Here is a 22,610-nt window from a genome sequence, read left to right on the forward strand (position 1 = left end):
AAAGGGAGGGAGGGAGGGAGGGGGAAAGGAGGGAGGGAGGGAGGGAGGGAGGGAGGGGGAAAGGGAGGGAGGGAGGGAGGGGGAAAGGGAGGGAGGGAGGGAGGGGGAAAGGGAGGGAGGGAGGGAGGGGAAAGGGAGGGAGGGAGGAGGGGGAAGGGAGGGAGGGGGAAAGGGAGGGAGGGAGGAGGGGGAAGGGGAGGGAGGGAGGGAGGGGGAAAGGGAGGGAGGGAGGGAGGGGGAAAGGGAGGGAGGGGGAAAGGGAGGGAGGGGGAAAGGGAGGGAGGGGAGGGAAAGGGAGGGAGGGGGAAAGGGAGGGAGGGGGAAAGGGAGGGAGGGGAGGGGGAGGGGAAGGGAGGGAGGGGAGGGAGGGGAAAGGGAGGGAGGGAGGGAGGAAAGGGAGGGAGGGAGGGGGAAAGGGAGGGAGGGGAGGGAGGGGGAAAGGGAGGGAGGGAGGGAGGGAGAAAGGGAGGGAGGGAGAAAGGGAGGGAGGGAGAAAGGGAGGGAGGGAGAAAGGGAGGGAGGGGGAAAGGGAGAGGGAGGGAGGGGAAAGGGGAGAGGAGGGAGGGGGAAAGGGAGAGGGAGGGAGAGGGAGAGGGAGGGAGAGGGAGAGGGAGGGAGGAGGGAAAGGGAGAGGGAGGGAGGGGGGAGAGGAGGGAGGGGGAAAGGGAGAGGGAGGGAGGGGGAAAGGGAGAGGGAGGGAGGGGGAAAGGGAGAGGGAGGGAGGGGGAAAGGGAGAGGGAGGGAGGGGGAAAGGGAGAGGGAGGGAGGGGAAAGGGAGAGGGAGGGGAAAGGGGAGAGGAGGAGGGGGAGAGGGAGGGAGGGAGGGGGAGAGGGAGGGAGGGAGGGGAGAGGGAGGGAGGGAGGGGGAGAGGGAGGGAGGGGGAGGGGGAGGAGGGAGGGGAGAGGAGGGAGGGGGGAGGGAGGGAGGGAGGAGGGAGGGAGGGAGGGAGAGGGAGGGGGAAGAGGGAGGGAGGGAGGGGGAGAGGAGGGGGGGAGAGGGAGGGAGGGAGGGGGAGAGGGAGGGAGGGGGAGAGGGAGGGAGGGGGAGAGGGAGGGAGGGAGGGAGGGAGGGAGGGGGAGAGGGAGGGAGGGAGGGGGAGAGGGAGGGAGGGAGGGGAGAGGGAGGGAGGGGAGAGGGAGGGGGAGAGGGAGGGAGGGAGGGAGGGGGAGAGGGGAGGGGGGGAGAGGGAGGGAGGGAGGGGAGGGGAGAGGGGAGGGAGGGAGGGGAGAGGGAGGGAGGGAGGGAGAGGGAGGGAGGGGGAGAGGGAGGGAGGGAGGGGGGGAGAGGGAGGGCGGGGGGGGAGAGGGAGGGAGGGGGGGAGGGGAGGGAGGGAGGGAGGGAGGGAGGGAGGGGGAGAGGGAGGGAGGGAGGGAGGGGAGGGAGGAGGGGGGAGTGAGGGGGGAGGGAGGGAGGGAGGGAGAGAGGGAGGGAGGGGGGAGGGGGGAGGGAGGGAGGGGGGAGGGAGGGGGGAGGGAGGGAGGAGGGAGGGGGAGGGAGGGAGGGAGGGAGGAGGGAGGGGGGGGGAGGGAGAGAGGGGGTTAGAGGGGGGAGGGGAGGGGGAGGGGGAGGAGGGAGGGAGGGGGAGGGGGAGGGGGAGAGGAGGGAGAGGGAGAGGGAGGGAGGGGGGAGAGGGAGGGAGGGGGAGAGGGAGGGAAGGGGGGGGGGAGAGGGAGGGAGGGGGGGAGGGAGAGGGAGAGGGAGGGAGGGGGAGAGGGAGGGAGGGGGGGAGGGAGAGGGAGGGAGGGAGGGGGAGAGGGAGAGGGAGGGAGGGGGAGGGAGGGAGGTGAGGGAGGGAGGGAGGGGGGTGAGGGAAGGAGGGAGGGGGGTGATTGAAGGAGGTGAGAGGGGGGTGAGGGAAGGAGGGGGAGTGAGGGTGAGGGGGGGAGGGAGGGTGAGGGAGGGAGGAGCGTGAGGGAGGGAGGGAGGGGGGTGAGGGAGGGAGGGAGGGGTGTGAGGGAAGGAGGGAGGGGGGTGAGGGAGGAGGTGAGAGGGGGGGTGAGGGAAGGAGGTGAGAGGGGGAGGGAGGGAGGGGGAGGGAGGGAGGGAGGGGGGAGGGAGGGAGGGGGAGAGAGGGGGGGGAGGGAGGAGGGGGAGAGGGGGGAAAGAGGGGGGGGAGGGGGGGAGGGAGGGAGGGAGGGGAGGAGGGAGGGGGAGGGGGAGAGGGGGAGAGGGGGAGGGGGGAGGGGGAGAGGGGGGAGGGGGGAGGGGGAGGGGGAGAGAGGGGGGAGGGGGAGAGAGGGGGGAGAGAGGGGGGGGAGAGGGGGGGGGAGGGGAGGGAGGGGGGGGGGGGGAGAGGGAGGGGGGGGGGAGGGAGGGAGGGGAGGGGAGAGGGGGGGGGAGGGAGGGGGAGGGGGGAGGGGGGAAAGAGAGGGAGAGGGGGAGGGGGGGAAGAGAGGGAGAGGGGGGAGGGGGGAAGAGAGGGAGGGGGGGAAGAGAGGGAGAAGGGGGGAAGAGAGGGAGAGGGGGGGAAGAGAGGGAGAGGGGGGAAGAGAGGGAGAGGGGGGAAAGAGAGGGGGAGGGGAAAGAGAGGCGGCAGACGCATCAGCATCCAGAGTCGACATGGCCATGGTCAGGGTCGCAGGGAGGAGACCACTCTATCCATGGAACACATCCTCGTGATGGCCTGCTTGAGCTGCACTACCCCATCCTCTCTGATATTGTGGAAAGAGTGCCTGCAGGACTGCCAGTACCTCACACATTTGCTGCTGTCCCTCAATGATTATCCTTTTCAGCGACGCCCCAGGGTTCAGCATCTCTGTCCAGCTGAGCAGAGGTTGGAGAGAATTGTGCCCTCTGACGCAGACTGTCCACAGCAATCCGTTACCACTCTCTGGTGTCTGGTAAGCATGTGTCCTTTGACAGTGCACTCTCAGAAGGAATGAGCTCCTCCGAGGAACCTCGCCATCACTGTCAAAGCGTTTCCCACATTACAACAGTGGCTACACTCCAAAAGTATTTTGTCGGCTGTAAAGCACTTTGAGACGTCCGGTGGTCATGAAAGGTGCTATATAAATGCAAGTCTTTCTTTCTTTCTCAATGCTGGGGCTGTTGTTCTTCGCGTGATGGCCCGAGAGGAGAGAAGAGACGGATATGATTTAGTGATGGGAATGCACAAATATTCAAATACACATGATTAAGGTGATCATATTTAATTCGGAGCTGAAATCAAGTCAACATGACTTGGTTTTGTAGCAGTTATGGATCGATGAGATTAATGCCGTTACTATGGCAGTGAAGTCTGAGTCTCTCCAGTGCTCACTTATAGCCAAAGACTCCTGTTCGGCACTTGTGAGCACCACGATACGTGGCAGCCTGTCTCTGGTCCTTGCCCTCTCCCTTGTATTTTGGGCTCTCTTCTCCATGTGTTCAGCCGATGGATGCAGTTCATTCAGTGAGGATGACTATCAGGCAGAGGCATGAGAGGCACAGGTAGCATTTGAGGATGTGTGCTGAGAATCTGGGAGCTGACTGAGGAGGGATCACATTATGTAAGGTTTGGGATGAGTGGCAGTGGAGGATGGAGGAAGCGGGAGGTGAAGAAGTGCACAGAAACGGAACGATGGGTGTTCTTGACATTTAAGTGGGTGTGCGCAGTGATGTGATGAGGTACGCTTGACAAGGCAGAGTGAGGGAGGGGCACGAGAGGATATCGATGAATCTTCAATTTTGCTCACCTTTCCAGACCTGGTTCGGTCATTAAAATGCTTTCTGCAGTTTTTCGAAGTCCTCTTGATCACAGTCCTGCTGCTCACCTCTTGGGCCACCTCCATCCACACCTTCTTTATGCCAGCAGTTAATGTTTCCCATTGCGAAGGAACAGGACCTATTTCCTTATGCTTACTGCACCCAGCAGTACATCTGGGGGCAGCCTTTAGAAACATAGACATTTACAGCGCAGGAGGAGGCCATTTTGGCCCATCGTGTCTGTGCCGGCCGACAAAGAGTCGCACGGCCCTCAGTCACCAACCCCGAAGGTTACCGATAAACCTATGAACAATGTACAATGCTGGACAGATAAAGAGCACCAGCCCAACGAGTCTGACCCGACACAACCGCGACACCCCAAGCATCGCAACATTTTACATTTCATCCCACACAGAGCGATCTCCTGGGAGAGGCAGAAAAACAGCTAAAAACCCAGGCCAATTGGGGGAAAATAAATCTGGGAAAAATTCCTCTCTGACCCATCCAGGTGATCAAAACTACTCCAGGAGATCACTCTGGCCATATTAGATTCCCTGAAGTACTTACCATCGTATCTGCGCCAGCCAACAGGCGTTTATCCAGTTTAATCCTTCTTACCAGCTCTAAGTCCGTAAAGTGCCCATCCAAGCACCTTTTAAACATGGTGAGGGATTCTGCCTCGACCACCTTTCCAGGCAGTGAGTTCCAGACGCTCATAACCCTCTTCGTAAAGAAGCTTTGCCTCAAATCCCCTCTAAACCATCCACCAACCACCTTAAACCTATGCCCCTCATAATTGACCCCTCCACCAAGGGAAATAAGCCCCTCACAATGTTGTACACCTCAATGAGGTCTCCCCTCAGCCTCCTCTGTTCCAAGGAGAACAAACCCAGCCTATCCAATCTGTCCTCATACCCAAGATTCTTCATTCCAGGCAGCATCCTAGTAAATCTCCTCTGCACCCTCTCTAGTGCAATCACGTCCTTCCGATAATACGGCGACCAGAACTGCACGCAGTACTCCAGCTGTGGCCTAATCAGTGTATTATACAATTTAAGCATAACCTCCCTACTCTTGTATTCGATGCCTCGGCCAATAAAGGCAAGCATTCCGTATGCCTTCTTAACCACCTTATCCACCTGGCCTGCTACTTTCAGGGATCTATGGACAAGCACTCCAAGGTCCCTTTGTCCATCTACACTATTAAGCGGCCGACCGCTTAATTTGTATAACCTTTCCTTATTAGCCCTCCCCAAGTGCATTCTCCAAATTAAATTCCATTTGCCACTGTTCTGTCCACCTGACCAGTAGATTGATATCCTCCTGCAGCCCATGACTGTCCTCTTCATTATGAACCACACAGCAAATTTTATTGTCATTTGCAAACTTCTTAATCATACCCCCATATTCAAATCTCGATCATTGATGTATACCACAAAAAGCAAGGGACCCAGTACTGAGCCCTGTGGAACCCCACTGGAAATATCCTTCCAGTCACAAAAACATCCATCAACCATTACCTTTTGCTTCCTGCCTCTGAGCCAATTCTGGATCCAACTTGCCACTTTGCCCTGGATCCCATGGGCTTTTACTTTCGTGACCAGTCCGCCATGTGCGACCTTATCAAAAGCTTTGCTAAAATTCATATACACGACATCAGACGCACTGCCCACATCGACCCTCTTGGTTACCTCCTCGAAAAATTCAATCAAGTTAATCAAACACGACGTTTCCCTTAACAAATCCATGCTGACTGTACTTGATTAATTACAAGTTGATGAATTACAACTCCAGGGTGCCTTGTTACTCTGGAGGTGTAATAAACAAGACTAAGGTCACACTAAGTTTAGCTCACAGTACTCAGCCTCGTGGAGTTCTTCCACACACAACAGAAGTCATGTTTGACAGTTTGCTGGAATTCTTTGAGGATGTAACGAACAGGGTGGATAAAGGGGAACCAGTGGATGTGGTGTATTTGGACTTCCAGAAGGCATTTGACAAGGTGCCACAGAAAAGGTTACTGCACAAAATAAAAGTTCACGGGGTTGGGGGTAATATATTAGCATGGATAGAGGATTGGCTAACGAACAGAAAACAGAGTGTCAGGATAAATGGTTCGGTCTCGGGTTGGCAATCAGTAACTCGTGGGGTGCCGTAGGGATCAATGCTGGGACCCCAACTATTTACAATCTATATTAACGACTTGGACGAGGGACCGAGTGTAATGTAGCCAGGTTTGCTGATGATACAAAGATGGGAGGAAAAGCAATGTGTGAGGAGGATGCTAAAAATCTGCAAAAGGACATGGACAGGCTAACTGAATGGGCAAAAATTTGGTAGATGGAATATAATGTTGGAAAGTGTGAGGTCATGCTCTTTAATTTTTTTTCTGCCAAAGTGCAAGTTATTATTTAAATGGAGAAAGATTGCAAAGTGCTGCAGTACAGCGGGACCTGGGGGTAGTTGTGCATGAAACACAAAAGGATAGTATGCAGGTACAGCAAGTGATCAGGAAGGCCAATGGAATCTTGGCCTTTATTGCAAAGGGGATGGAGTATAAAAGCAGAGACGTCTTGCTGCAGTTATACAGGGTATTGGTGAAGTCACACCTGGAATACTGCGTGCAGTTTTGGTTTCCGTATTTAAGAAAGGATATACTTGCTTTGGAGGAAGTTCAGAGAAGGTTCACAAGGTTGATTCCGGAGATGAGGGGGATGACTTATGAGGAAAGGTTGAATAGGTTGGGCCTCTGCTCATTGGAATTCAGAAGAATGAGAGATGATCTTATCGAAACGTATAAGATTACAAGGGCGCTTGACAAGGTGGATGCAGAGAGGATGTTTCCACGGATAGGGGAGACTAGAACTAGGGAGCATAATCTTACAATAAGGGACCACCCATTTAAAACTGAGATGAGAAGAAATTTCTTCTCTCAGAAGGTTGTAAATCTGTGGAATTCGCTGCCTCAGAGAGCTGTGGAAGCTAGGACATTGAATAAATTTGAGAGAGAGAGAGAGAGTTTCTTAAATGAAAAGGGAATAAGGGGTTATGGGGAGCGGGCAGAGAAGTGGACCTGAGTCCATGATTGGATCAGCCATGATTGTATTAAATGGCGGAGCAGGATCGAGGGGCCATATGGCCTATTCCTGCTTCTATTTCTTATATTCCTATGCACTAAGCCAATTTTGGATCCAACTAGCCACTTTGCCCTGAATCCCATGGGCTTTTACCTTCGTGACCAGTCTGCCATGTGAGACCTTATCAAAAGCTTTGCTAAAATCCATATATACTACATCATACGCACTCGCCTCATCAATACTACATCATACGCACTCGCCTCATCAATCCTCCTGATTACCGCCTCCAAAAATTCAATCAGGTTAGTCAAACACGATCTTCCCTTAACAAATCGGTGCTGACTGTCCCTGATTGATCCTTGTCTTTCTAAATGTAGATTTATCCTGTCCTTCAGGATTTTTTCTAATAATTTTCCCACCACTGAGGTAAGGCTGACAGGCCTGTAATTACTCGACCTATCCCTTTCTCCCTTCTTAATCAAGGGTACGACATGAGCAATCCTCCAGTCCTCCGGCACCCTGTCTGAATCCAAAGAAGACTGGAAAGTAATGGTCAAGGCCTCTGCTATTTCCCCTTCTGCTTCGCTGAACAGCCTGGGATGCATTTCATTCGGGCCTGGGGAATTATCCACTTTCAAAGCTGCCAAACACCTTAATACCTCCTCTCTCACGATGTTTATTTCATCCAGAATTTCACACTCCTCCTCGATAGCAGTAACTGCATTACATAAGAACACAAGAATTAGGAACAGGAGGAGGCCATCTAGCCCCTCGAGCCTGCTCCGCCATTCAACAAGATCATGGCTGATCTGGCCGTGGACTCAGCTCCACTCACCCGCCCGCTCCCCGTAACCCTTCATTCCCTTATTGGTTAAAAATCTATCGATCTGTGATTTGAATACATTCAATGAGCTAGCCTCAACTGCTTCCTTGGGCAGAGAATTCCACAGATTCACAACCCTCTGAGAGAAGAAATTCCTTCTCAACTCGGTTTTAAATTGGCTCCCCCGTATTTTGAAGGCTGTGCCCCCTAGTTCTAGTCTCCCCGACCAGTGGAAACAACCTCTCTGCCTCTACCTTGTCTATCCCTTTTATTATTTTAAATGTTTCGATAAGATCATCACTCATCTTTCTGAACTCCAATGAGTAAAGACCCAGTCTACTCAATCTATTATCATAAGGTAACCCTCTCATCTCCGGAATCAGCCTCGTGAATCGTCTCTGTACCCACTCCAAAGCTAGTATATCCTTCCTTAAGTAAGGTGACCAAAACTGCACGCAGTACTCCAGGTGCAGCCTCACCAATACCCTATACAGTTTCAGCAGGACCTCCCTGCTTTTGTACTCCATCCCTCTCGCAATGAAGGCCAACATTCCGTTCGCCTTCCTGATTACCTGCTGCACCTGCAAACTAACTTTTTCGGATTCATGCACAAGGACCCCCAGGTCCCTCTGCACCGCAGCATGTTATCATTTCTCCCCATTCAAATAATATTCTCTTTTACTGTTTTTTTTTTCCCCAAGGTGAATGACCTCACATTTTCCGACATTGTATTCCATCTGCCAAACCTTAGCCCATTCGCTTAACCTATCTAAATCTCTTTGCAGCCTCTCTGTGTCCTCTACACAACCCGCTTTCCCACTAATCTTTGTGTCATCTGCAAATTTTGTTACACTACACTCTGTCCCCTCTTCCAGGTCATCTATGTATATTGTAAACAGTTGTGGTTCCAGCACCGATCCCTGTGGCACACCACTAACCACCGATTTCCAACCCGAAAAGGACCCATTTATCCCGACTCTCTGCTTTCTGTTAGCCAGCCAATTCTCTATCCATGCTAAAACATTTCCTCTGACTCCGCGTACCTTTATCTTCTGCAGTAACCTTTGGTGTGGCACCTTATCGAATGTCTTTTGAAAATCTAAATACACCACATACATCGGTACACCTCTATCCACCATGCTCGTTATATCCTTAAAGAATTCCAGTAAATTAGTTAAACATGATTTCCCCTTCATGAATCCATGTTGCGTCTGCTTGATTGCACTATTCCTATCTAGATGTCCCGCTATTTCTTCCTTAATGATAGCTTCAAGCATTTTCCCCACTACAGATGTTAACCTAACCGGCCTATAGTTACCTGCCTTTTGTCTGCCCCCTTTTTTAAACAGAGGCGTTACATTAGCTGCTTTCCAATCCGCTGGTACCTCCCCAGAATCCAGAGAATTTTGGTAGATTATAACGAATGCATCTGCTATAACTTCCGCCATCTCTTTTAATACCCTGGGATGCATTTCATCTGGACCAGGGGACTTGTCTACCTTGAGTCCCATTAGCCTGTCCAGCACTACCCCCCTAGTGATAGTGATTATCTCAAGGTCCTCCCTTCCCACATTCCCGTGATCAGCAATTTTTGGCATGGTTTTTGTGTCTTCCACTATGAAGACCGAAGCAAAATAATTGTTTAAGGTCTCAGCCATTTCCACATTTCCCATTATTAAATCCCCCTTCTCATCTTCTAAGGGACCAACATTTACTTTCGTCACTCTTTTCCGTTTTATATATCGGTAAAAGCTTTTACTATCTGTTTTTATGTTTTGCGCAAGTTTACATTCGTAATCTATCTTTCCTTTCTTTATTGCTTTCTTAGTCATTCTTTGCTGTCGTTTAAAATTTTCCCGATCTTCTCGTTTCCCACTAACCTTGGCCACCTTACACGCATTGGTTTTTAATTTGATACTCTCCTTTATTTCCTTGGTTATCCACGGCTGGTTATCCCTTCTTTTACCGCCCTTCTTTTTCACTGAAATATATTTTTGTTGAGCACTATGAAAGAGCTCCTTAAAAGTCCTCCACTGTTCCTCAATTGTGACACCGCTTAGTCTGTGTTCCCAGTCTACTTTAGCCAACTCTGCCCTCATCCCACTGTAGTCCCCTTTGTTTAAGCATAGTATGCTCGTTTGAGACACTTCCTCACCCTCAATCTGTATTACAAATTCAACCATACTGTGACCACTCATTCCGAGAGGATCTTTTACGAGGAGATCATTTATTATTCCTGTCTCATTACACAGGACCAGATCTAAGATAGCTTGCTCCCTTGTAGGTTCTGTAACATACTGTTCTAAGAAACAATCCCGTATGCATTCTATGAATTCCTCCTCAAGGCTACCCCGTGCGATTTGATTTGACCAATCGATATGTAGGTTAAAATCCCCCATGATTACTGCCGTTCCTTTTTCACATGCCTCCATTATTCCCTTGATAATTGCCTGCCCCACCGTGAAGTTATTATTTGGGGGCCTATATACTATGCCCACCAGTGACTTTTTCTCCTTACTATCTCTAATCTCCACTCACAATGATTCAACATTTTGTTCATTAGAGCCAATATCGTCTCTCACAACTGCCCTGATTACATCCTTTATTAATAGAGCTACCCCACCTCCTTTCCCTTCTTGTCTATCTTTCCAAATTGTCAGATACCCCTGTATGTTTAATTCCCAGTTTTGGCCCCCCTGCAACCACGTTTCTGTAATGGCCACCAAATCATACCCATTTGTAATGATTTGTGCCGTCAACTCATTTACTTTATTTCGAATGCTGCGTGTGTTTAGGTAGAGTGTTTTAATACTAGTTTTTAAACCATGATTTTTAGTTTTGACCCCTCCTGCAGCCCCTTTATATTCATACATATTGTCCCTTCCTATCACCTGTGGTTTACACTTACCCCAGTGCTACTCTGCTCTGTTACCTCCTGCCTTTTGCATTCTTTCTTGAGGTCCTGTTCATCTGAGCTCTCACCCACTCTAACTAGCTCAGAGCCGTCTCCTGGATTCCGAATACTCCTTGCATTGAGGCACTGAGGTTTCATGTTTGCCTTTTTATTACACTTTGACCCTTTAGAATTTTACTGTGCAGTGGCCCTTTTTGTTTTTATCCTTGGGTTTTTCTGCCCTCCACTTTTACTCATCTCCTTTCTGTCTTTTGCTTTTGTCTCCATTTTGTTCCCTCTGTCTCCCTGCATTGGTTCCCATCCCCCTGCCATATTAGTTTAACTCCTCCCCAACAGCACTAGCAAACACTCCCCCTTGGACATTGGTTCTGGTCCTGCCCAGGTGCAGACCGTCCGGTTTGTACTGGTCCCACCTCCCCCAGAACCGGTTCCAATGCCCCAGGAATTTGAATCCCTCCCTGCTGCACCACTGCTCAAGCCATGCATTCATCTGAGCTATCCTGCGATTCCTACTCTGATTAGCTCGTGGCACTGGTAGCAATCCAGAGATTACTACTTTTGAGGTCCTACGTTTTAATTTATCTCCGAGCTCCTTAAATTCGTCTCGTAGGACCTCATCCCTTTTTTTACCTATATCGTTGGTACCAATGTGCACTACGACAACTGGCTGTTCACCCTCCCTTTTCAAAATGTCCTGTACCCGCTCCGAGACATCCTTGACCCTTGCACCAGGGAGGCAACATACCATCCTGGAGTCTCGGTTGCGGCCGCAGAAACGCCTATCTATTCCCCTTACCACTGAATCCCCTATCACTATCGCTCTCCCACTCTTTTTACTGCCCTCCTGTGCAGCAGAGCCAGCCATGGTGCCATGAACTTGGCTGCTGCCCTCCCCTGATGAGTCATCCCCCTCAACAGTACTCAAAGTGGTGTATCTGTTTTGCAGGGGCATGACTGCAGGGGACCCCTGCACTCCCGTCCTTGCACTGCTCTTCCTGTTGGTCTTCCATTCCCTATCTGGCTGTGGACCCTTCACCTGCGGTAAGACCAACTCGCTACACGTGCTACTCACTTCATTCTCAGCATCGTGGATGCTCCAGAGTAAATCCACCCTCAGCTCCAATTCCGCAACGCGGACTGTCAGGAGCTGGAGGCGAATACACTTCCCGCACACGTAGTCGTCAGGGACACCGGAAGTGTCCGAGTTCCCACATGGTACAGGAGGAGCATATCACGTGACCGAGCTCTCCTGCCATGACTTAACCCTTAGATACACTTAAATTGGCAACAATGCTAAAGTTGACTACTGTTATAGAAGAGAAAAAAGAAAAACTATTTACCAATCACCAGCCACTTTCCTTTGTGAAAACAGATGCAAAGTATTCATTAAGAACCATACCAACATCTGCCTACACACAAAGATTACCCTCTCTAAAAGGCCCTACCCTTTCTTTTGTTATCCTCTTGCTCTTAATATATTTATCGAACATCTTTGGGTTTTCCTTGATTTTACTTGCCAAAAATTGTTCATGCTCTCTCTTAGCATTCCTAATATCATTTTTAATTTCACCTCTGAACTTTCTATATTCCTCCAGAGATTCTACAGTTTTTAGCCGTCGGTATATGACATAAGCGTCCCTTTTTTTTTTATCCTCCCTGTAAGTCCCTCGACATCCAGGGGGCCCTAGAATTATTATTCACACCCTTTTTCTTTCAGGGCAAATGTTTGGCCTGAGCCTTCCGGATCTCCTCCTTGAATGCCTCCCACTATTCCGACACTGATTTCCAGTCTACTGTGATCAAATCATTTTCAACTTAGCAAAGTTAGCTTTTCCACAATTTGGGACTTTTATTCCTGGGCTATCCTTGTCCTTATCCATAGCTACCTTAAATCTGACTGAATTATGGTCACTGGCACCCAAGTGCTCTCCCACTAATACCCCTTCCACCTGCCCAGCTTCATTCCCCAAAACTAAATCCAGAACCGCCCCCTCCCATGTTGGGCTTATTACATACTGACTAAAAATGTTCTCTTAAATGCATTTTAGGAATTCCGAACCCACTATATTTGTCCCAATCAATATTAGGATAATTGAATCCCCCACTATTACTGCCCTATGGTTTTTGCACTTGACAGCAATTTGCCGACATATTTGCTCCTCTATCTCCCTTCCACTGTTTGGGGGTCTATAATACACGGACAGCAATGTGATCGCTCCTTTTTTATTTTTCAGTTCGACCCATATGGCCTCATTTGAGATCCCTCTAACATATCATCTCTCCTCACTGCTGTAATCATATCTTTAAATCAGTACCGCGAACCCTCCCTTTTTACCCCCCTCTCTGTCATGTCTAAAAATCCTGTAAGCAGGAATATTGAGCTGCCAAACCTCTTTCCGCCATGTCTCTGCAATGGCTCTAATGTCATACTCCCAAGTGTCTATCTGTGCTCTCAGCTCATCCGCCTTATTCACCATACTCCTTGCATTAAAGTATATACCATTTAGCACAGGAATTCCTCCTTGATTACTACTTACCAACCCTTGTTTCCTCTGTCTTACAGATTTGCTTTCGACATTCTTGCTTTCCAATTTCAGCTTTACTTCCTCCCCTATTGTTCTCAGGTTCCCATCCCCCTCTTTGATTCAACTTGTACTTCACACAACACAATGCACAGAACGCCAAAACTCCTCCACCATTGTAGCTGTGCATTGGCCCTTTAAATAGTTGAGGTGAAATCATGTCATGTGGGTTTGTATCATGACCACTTGCCATCCACTGTCGTTCCCCTGCCCCCACTCATATCCCACCTCTGCATTGCTATTGGGCACATAGAATCAGACAGCACAGAAGGAGGCCATGACTGCCCCCCTCCCCCACCGACCCCTCACACTCCCATTACCTGCCCCAGAGCATTTCCCACCCGATTGGCAGGTTTTGGCTCCCTATCAGGTTGGCTTCTATGCAGGGATCATGTTTAAAAAAAACAGACGTCATGGAGTTAAAACTCCGGGTTTCTCCAGACTTCCGGGTTTCCCAACCAAAACCTCTCCTCCTTGCTACACAACCCGCCCCAGTAAATATCAGGGCCCAAGTGTCAAAATGGGGTAGAGGAGCAGAGGGATCTGTGGGTACGAGATATTCAAATCACTAATGGGGTTCATTTCCAGACGGATAGAATAGAAAAGCAGAGAAGTTATATTAAACTTATATTAGACCCCTGTTGTGCATAGTTCTGGTCTCCATATTATAAAAAGGATATAAAGGCAAAGAAGGTGCAAAAAGATTCACAAGGATGATACCAGAACTAAAGGGTTACAACTATCAGGAAAGATTGAACAAGCTGGGGCCCTTTTCTCTAGAAAAGCGAAGACTGAGGAGTGACCTTATAACTATTTCCTAACATGCTATTCATGACTGTAATAAGATATGACCTGTAACCACCAGCATACCTTACCACCAGGGGTGCACTTGCAAGAGACAGGTATATAAGGACAGGTCTCAGGCAAGTGCAGCATTCCAGAGCTGTGAAATAAAGGTGCAGGTCCAGAGTGACCTTGACTTCACGACATGCCTCATGTGAATCTGTACTGAGGGGACAGGACTTTACAGTGGCGACGGGTTACGGGATTACAGAATGGCGAACAACAGATCAGATGAAAAGTACAATGCGGGAGACAATTGGGAAGACTTTATAGAAAGGCTCCAGCAAAGCTTTGTAACCAAAGACTGGTTAGGCGACGATAAGGCAGACAAGAGAAGAGCCCATCTCTTGACCAGCTGTGGCTCGAAAACATACGCTTTAATGAAGGATCTGTTGGCCCCGAGAAACCAGAAGCAAGTCGTTTGAAGAATTGAGCACACTTGTAAGAGACCACCTGAAACCAGCGAGCAGCCTACACATGGCCAGACATAGGTTCTACAACTACAGACGCTGTGTGGGCCAGAGCATACCCGACTTCATGGCGGAACTTCGGAGGTTGGCTAGTTTATGTGAGTTCTCCAATGAACTGAGGAGAGAAATGCTGAGAGATTTTTTCATTGAAGGAATACGCCATGCAGGCATATTCCGAAAGCTCATAGAGACCAAGAACCTGACCTTAGTGGCAGCAGCACCGGTTGCACAGACATTTTTGGGAGGGGAAGAAGGAATGAGGTTGATTTACAATGCAGGTACGACAACTCACGAAATATCGGAAGAAGTTGTTCACAGCACTAAACAAGCTGCTACCGCCACACACAGACAAAACCGGGAGAACAGGCTCTCGATAGCAGGCAGAAGCCATCAAGGGCCACAGGAACGGCCGTTGACACCTCATCAACCCACAATGCGAGCAATCAACTACAAACTGAGAGAAGCTCAAGAGAGATCAGCTAGACGCAGCTCATTCTTTGGGAACTCTTTGAACAATGGAACAGGTCTATGCTGGAGGTGTGGGGGTGGGCACTCGTCAAGGAGATGTCGATTTCAGCAGGCTGTTTGCAGAAATTGTGAATATACAGGGCATTTGGCCCACATGTGCAAAAAAACGGCAGCTCGGCTGGTATACGAATCGGATGGGTCGGAAAGTGGACCAGAAGATGGTGGGGACAGTACCCAGGACAGCAGTGTACAGTGGGTCAACACGATCAATGGCCGCTGCTCCTACAACAGGACGCCTCCTATAATGATGAGGGTCCGACTCAATGGGATATCTGTCAACATGGAGCTGGATACGGGAGCGAGTCAATCTCTTATGGTCGCTCAACAATTTGAACAACTGTGGCCGCATAAAAGAGACAGACCAAAACTCACAAGGGTTGACACCACACTAAAGACCTATACCAAAGAAATCGTACCAGTCCTCGGCAGCGCCATGCTCTCTGTCACACACAAAGGGACAGTGAACCGACTTCCCCTGTGGATTGTCCCCGGAGACCCCCCAGCACTGCAGGGGAGAAGCTGGCTGGCAAAACTAAACTGGAAATGGGATGATGTCCATGCCATGTCATTAGAGGAATGGACCTCCTGCTCAACAGTTATAAAGCAATTTGAACATCTCTTTCAGCCAGGTGTGGGCACTTTCAAAGGAGCTAAAGTCAAAATCTACATCACACAGGATGCTAGACTGGTCCATCACCAAGGCCAGAGCTGTACCCTCTGTGATGAGGGAAAAGATTGAACACGAACTAGACAGGCTTCTGCGGGAAGGCATTATATCACCTGTGGAATTTAGCGACTGGGCAAGTCCCATCGTCCCAGTCATAAAGCCTGATGGATCTGTACGAATCTGTGGGGACTACAAATCTACCATAAACAGAGTCTCCCTACAGGACCAGTACCCGCTGCCCAGAGCGGAAGACTTATTTGCCACATTGGCTGGAGGTAAACTTTTCTCAAAATTAGACCTCACATCTGCATATACGATGCAAGAATTGACAGAGGAATCCAAGCTACTCACCACCATCAACACACATCGAGGCCTTTTCATGTACAATCGATGCCCATTCGGCATCAGGTCGGCAGCTGCCATATTCCAGCGCAACATGGAGAGTCTGCTCAAGTCCATCCCGGGGACGGTTGTATTTCAAGACGACATACTTATCACGGGCAGGGACACCGACTCCCATCTCCATAATTTGGAGGAAGTACTAAAGCGGTTGGATCAGGTAGGCCTGCGAGTCAAGAAGTCCAATTGCCTGTTTCTCGCACCCGAGATTGAATTTTTGGGCAGAAGGATTGCCGCTGATGGAATCCGCCCAACAGAGTCCAAAACAGAAGCAATTCGCCTGGCACCCAGGCCCCGGAATGTCTCAGAACTGCGCGCCTTTCTCGGGCTACTGAATTACTTTGGGAACTTTATGCAGAACTTAAGCACGCTGCTGGAGCCTCTCCATGTGCTCCTCAGGAAGGGGTGCAATTGGTTTTGGGGGATGCCCAGGAACGCGCCTTCAATAAGGCATGCAACCTTGTGTTCCAACAGTGTTTTGACTTTCTTTGACCCAATAAAAAGCTAGTTCTCACAGCGATGCGTCAGTCTATGGGATCGGGTGCATTTTGCAACTTGTCAACAGTGCGGGCAAATTACAACCCATAGCTTATGCCTCCAGGTCACTTTCGCGGGCGGAGCGCGGGTACGGAATGGTGGAGAAGGAGGCGCTTGCTTGCGTGTACGGTGTCAAAAAGATGCACCAATACCTTTTTGGGGCCAAGTTCTCGTAAGAAACCGACCACAAGCCCCTCACATCCCTTCTATCCGAGAGCAAGGCAATAAATGCCAACGCCTCGGCGCGAATTCAACGGTGGGCACTCATGCTGGCGTCCTACGACTACACAATAAGGCACAGACCAGGCACAGACAATTGTGCCGACACGCTCAGCAGGCTACCCCTGGTGACCACGGAAGGGTCTGACAAACAGGACTGTGAGATAGTCATGGCAATCAATGCCTTTGAGTCCACAGGTTCGCCCATGACAGCTCGCCAAATCAGAGCCTGGACGGCCAGCGACCCCACGTTATCCTAAGTAAAAAGATGTGTCCTAACCGGTGACTGGGCAGAGGCTCGCAATGCCTGCCCCAAGGAATTAAAACCCTTTCACAGACGAATGCATGAGCTATCACTACAAGCAGACTGCCTGATGTGGGGCAGCCGAGTTGTCATGCCTCTGCGAGGCAGAGAGGCATTTGTCCAGGAGCTCCACCGCGAGCACCCGGGGATCGTTCTCATGAAGGCCATAGCCAGATCCCATGTCTGGTGGCCTGGTATTGACGCGGACTTGGGAGCTCTGCGTCCGAAGGTGCACCATTTGTGCCCAACTCAGCAATGCCCCCAGGGAGGCTCCACTGAGCCCCTGACCCTGGCCTACCAAACCGTGGTCGCGGGTGCACGTAGACTATGCGGGCCCATTCATGGGCAAAATGTTCCTCGTAGTTGTAGATGCATTTTCAAAGTGGATCGAATGCACCATTTTAAACTCAAGCACAACCTCCACCACTGTGGAGAGCCTCGCTACTATGTTTGCAACGCACGGAATCCCTGACACATTGGTCAGTGACAATGGTCCGTGCTTCACCAGCGCAGAATTACAAGACTTTATAATTGACCTCGGCATAAATCACGTCAAGACGGCACCGTTCAAGCCGGCCTCCCAACGGCCAAGTGGAGAGAGCAGTGCAGAGCATGCTTAAAATCCAAGGTCCCACGCTGCAGGGTTGCCTGTCGCGACTGCTGCTGGCATATAGATCTCGTTCGCACTCACTGACTGGGATCTCCCCCCGCGCAACTGTTGATGAAAAGGACTTTAAAAACAAGGCTCTCATTAATCCTCCCAGACATGCACGAAATTGTTGAGGCAAAGCGCCGTATGCTGACTGAGTACCATGACAGAAATTCAAGGGGGAGATGGAATGAGATAGGGGACAAAGTGTTTGTACTAAACTATGGCAGGGGTCCCAAATGGCTTGCAGGGACAGTAACGGGCAAGGAAGGAAACAGGCTACTGGTAGTACAAATGGACAATGGCAAAACCTGCTGGAGGCATGTAGACCAAGTCAAAAGCAGATTTACCAACACTGCGGAACCAGAGGCAGACTACAATGTGGAACTCGCACCACACCGAGTGGACAGACAGAGGGAACAACCTGAGGAAAGGGCAATCCCAGACAGTCCAGGCGAGTCAACAACAATCACACCAATCGAAACAGACAGCCCAGGCGAGATACCAGCAACCACACCCAAAGAAAAACAGACACCAAGGCAAACAATTGAACCACAACTCAGACGCTCCACGTGAGAGCGTAGACCACCTGAGAGACTGAACCTATAAAGACAATAAGACCTTGGGGGAGGGTGATGTCATGTATCTTACATTAATATATATAACTGTATCCTAACATGCTATACATGACTGTAATAAGACATGACCTGTAACCACCAGCATACCTTACCACCAGGGGTGCACTTGCAAGAGACAGGTATATAAGGTCAGGTCTCAGGCAAGTGCAGCATTCCAGAGCTGTGAAATAAAGGTGCAGGTCCAGAGTGACCTTGACTTCACTACATGCCTCGTGTGAATCTGTACTGAGGGGACAGGACTTTACAATTTCCAGACGGATAGAATAGAAAAGCAGAGAAGTTATGTTAAACTTATATTAGACCCCCGTTGTTCACAGTTCTGGTCTCCATATTATAAAAAGGATATAAAGGCACTGGAGAAGGTGCAAAAAGATTCACAAGGATGATACCAGAACTAAAGGGTTATAACTATCAGGAAACATTCAACAAGCTGGGGCCTTTTTCTCTCGAAAAGCAAAGACTGAGGAGTGACCTTATAGGGTTATTTAAAAATAATTAAATGGTTCAAAAGGGTAGGCGTGGGGAAAATCAAAACTCGGGGCCAGAAATGTAAGATAATCACTAATAAATCGAATTGGGAACTCAGGAGAAACTTCTTTACCCAGAGAGTGATCAGAATGCAGAGCTCACGACCACAGTGAGTAATTGAGGTGAATAGCATGGATGCATTTAAAGGGAGGCTAGATAAACAAATGAGGGGGAAGGAATGGAAGGATATGCTGATAGGGGGAGATGAAGATGGGTGGGAGGAGTCATGGACCAGTTGGGCCGAATAGCCTGTTCCTGTACTGTAGACCCTATAGTCGGAATATTAACCCGGAGACGTGCTGGGAGCGGTGGGGGGGTGCGGGGCGGGGGTCCGTTCATGTGCGGGAAACCCGGAAGTTTCAGCAGCATGTCTGTCAGTGGCTTTTTAACCCAGTCACTGCATTTTCATCTGCCTTCCGGGTTTCCCGACCAAATAACGCGAGCAGGGGTGATGACGACACACATGGGTCAATTTCAGTTGAGGTATTTAAAGGAACACAACAAAGTTGAAGACAGTTGAAAGAAAAAAAAGACTTGCATTTATACAGCGCCTTTCACAACCTCAGGACATCCCAAAGCGCTTTACAGCAAATGAAGTACTTTTCAGGTGTAGTCATTGTTGTGATGTAGGTTGAGGGATAAATATTGGCCAGGACAATGGGGATAACTCACCTGCTCTTCTTTAAAATAGTGCCGTAGGATCCTTTTCATCTACCTGAGAGAGCAGACAGGGCCTTGGTTTTACGTCCCATCCAAAAGACTGCACGTTCGATAGCGCATCACTGGAGTGTAAACCTAGATTTTTGTGCACATGTCTCTGGAATCGGACTTGAACCTACAGTCTTCTGACTCAGAGGCAAGAGTGCTATGCATTGAGCCACAGCTGATACCTTAAGTTGAAGGATTGTGGCAGTGGGAGAAAGATAACTAACTGTATACAATGGAGTCTCAATGGATTAAATGCCCCTTGCTTAAGTGATGCCTCCCTGGACATCATGCCTTGAGGTGTTAGAGCCTGCAGGGAAATGTTACTCCTTGCTGATAGGAGGAAGAAGCCAGCCTCACTGATGAAGGCGGCAAGCCTGGACACAGCAGAGGAGTTGAGCAGCAGGAGTGTGGTCTCATACCCCTGGATACAGTGCAGGAAAAAATTCAATGACCTCATGAGGATGGGAAAGGTGAGTACAATGACACATTCAATGACAACCCGATGTGTCAGTCACCCCCTCACTCTGCCTTCCCAAGCATACTCCTGCACATCACTCCTCACACCAATGTACCTTGGAGATGCACCCATCCCTCTCTGTCTATGCACTTCCTCACATCCCCATCTGACCATACACCATTGACACACATCCTCATCTTAATGCAATGTGTCACCTCTCGATCATTGTCACCCTTAACAGATGTTGTCCATCTATCCGTTCCACTCATTCCATGACTCTTCGTCAAAGGTGGCTTATTTCCCTCCTTGCAGGAGAAGAGAGCACAGAAACCAGGGAAAAGCAGAGAACCGGAGGTCGCCGTCCAGTCATCGCCATGCTCACACTGCAAAGGCACTTGAGATAAGTGGAGTGTTGGTGTGCCTGCTGGTGGATGATGAAGAGATGGGGAGCTCCTCACTACCTGGTGACAGAATTAAATATCACACAGCCACAAGGCATACAACAGTCACTCATGCTGACTAGATGTCAGCAGCCAGTGAAATATGATCATGTACATAATGTTAACTTAAAACATTCTCACCATGACAGTTCTAATTCAGGTCTTTAATTTCCCACAGGCCCATCTAGTGTCCAACAGACAGTGAGTCCGGCCAGTGGAGGAAGATGATCGCTATCTCTGAGGGTGCACCGGCACAGGACTCATAGGATCATAGAATCGTAGACCATTCGGCCCATCGTATCTGTGCCAGACGACAAATAGCTATCCAGCCTAATTTCACTTTCCAGCTCTAGGTCGGTGGCCTTGCAAGTTACAGCACTTTTAAGGGCATATCCAATAATTTTAAATGCAATTCAGGCAGTGTGTTCCAGAACCCACTGTTCTCTGGGTTAAAGAAATTCTCCTCAACTCCCCTCTAATCCTTCCACCAATTATTTTAAATCTATGCCCCCTGGTTGTTGACCCCTCTGCTAAGGGAAATAGGTCCTTCCTATCCACTCTGTCGAGGCCCCTCATAATTTTATACACCTCAATTAAATCTCACCTCAGCCTCCTCTGTTCCAAAGAAAACACCACCACCCCATACAACCTATCCTCAAGCTAAAATTTTCCAGTCCTGGCAACATCTTGGTAAATCTCCTCTGCACCCTCTCGAGTACAATCACATCTTTCCTGTAATGCGGTAACCAGAACTGCACGCTGTACTCAAGCTGCGTCCAAACTAATGTTTTGTAGCATCGAAGCACTGACCACGCTCGATCAGCTCCGCTAGATGGGCCACATCACCCGTATGCCTGACACGAGACTCCCAAATCAAGCGCTCTACTCAGAGCTCCGACACGGCAAGTGAGCCCCAGGTGGGCAGAGGAAACGCTTCAAGGATGCCCTCAAAGCCTCCTTGGAAAATGTAACATCGCCACTGACACCTGGGGATCCCTGGCCCAAGACCGCCCGGAGTGGAGGAAAAGCATCCGGGAAGGCGCTGAACACCGAGTCTCTTCACCGGGAGCAAGCTGAAGCCAAGCATCGCCAGTGGGAGGAGCGCTCGGCAACCCAGGCTTCCCACCCACCTGTTCCTTCAACCACCGTCTGCCCCACCTGTGACAGGGACTGTAGGTCCCGCATTGGACTCTTCAGTCACCCGAGAAGTCATTTCTAGTGTGGAAGCAAGTCATCCTCAACCCCGAAGGACTGCCAATGATGATGATGATGTTTTGTACAGTTCAAGCTTAACCTCCCTGCTCTTATATTCTATGCCTCGGCTAATAAAGGCAAGTATCCCGTATGCCTTCTTGTGGATATCTGAACGGAATATTGGGTAAGACGCCCCTACCAGAAGGTCCCTTTGAGACCTTGCAGTTGGACTACATTGAGTTGCAAAGGGTGCAGTATTATAAATATGTGTTAGTAATAGTGGATGTATTCAGCAAATGGATTGAAGCTTATCCTACCCTAGACAATAAAGCTCAAACTGTTGTTAAAGTGTTAATGAGGGAAATTGTTCCTAGATATGGTATCCCTGCGCGACTGAGTTCCGATAATGGCCCTCACTTTATTGGCCAAGTTAACAAAGAATTCTGCTCCCAGATGCACATCAACCAGCAACTACATTGTGCCTATCGACCCCAAGCTGCAGGACTGGTTGAGCGTGCTAATCAAACTCTGAAAAACAAACTTGCAAAACTAGTAGCATCAACTGGACTAAACTGGCTTAAACTCCTTCCCATAGCCCTATTCCAGATACGCACTACCCCAACTGGTAAAACCAAACTCACCCCCGCTGAAGTCATTTATGGTAAGCCCTTAAGGACCCCTTGGAATCAAAATGTCCCCTCCACTGTCCAATTCCACCACATGACTGAGGAGATGACCACATACATTCTTTCCTTAACTCAGGTTCTGCGAGAAGCCCACAACCAGGTTCGAGGGGCTCACCTTGACCTCCCAGTTTTACCTGAATCATCCCTCGTGGTTCCAGGAAAGTATGTTCTGATTAAGAAATGGGTTCGAAAAGGATTGGAGCCGAGATGGGAGGGCCCTTTTCAGGTGTTACTCACTACCCCTACTGCAGCTAAGGTAGAA

General features: G+C 49.8%; 1 protein-coding gene across 2 annotated transcripts in view; it reads right to left on the reverse strand.

Annotated features, from left to right (window-relative positions):
- Nucleotides 1-22,610, reverse strand: part of LOC139234015 (KAT8 regulatory NSL complex subunit 1-like) — a 217,478-nt gene that overhangs the window by 174,288 nt on the left and 20,580 nt on the right. Inside the window, exon 1 of one of the 2 annotated variants that reach the window (XM_070864837.1) lies at nt 2,692-2,733. The exons of the other annotated variant lie outside the window; for it this stretch is intronic. The gene's annotated coding sequence lies outside the window, so the exon portion shown is untranslated. Of the gene's footprint in view, nt 1-2,691; nt 2,734-22,610 lie in introns of those variants that run through there. 2 annotated transcript variants of the gene reach the window in all.

Source organism: Pristiophorus japonicus, chromosome 21 (genome assembly GCF_044704955.1).
Source record: "Pristiophorus japonicus isolate sPriJap1 chromosome 21, sPriJap1.hap1, whole genome shotgun sequence".
Lineage (NCBI taxonomy): Eukaryota > Metazoa > Chordata > Chondrichthyes > Pristiophoridae > Pristiophorus > Pristiophorus japonicus.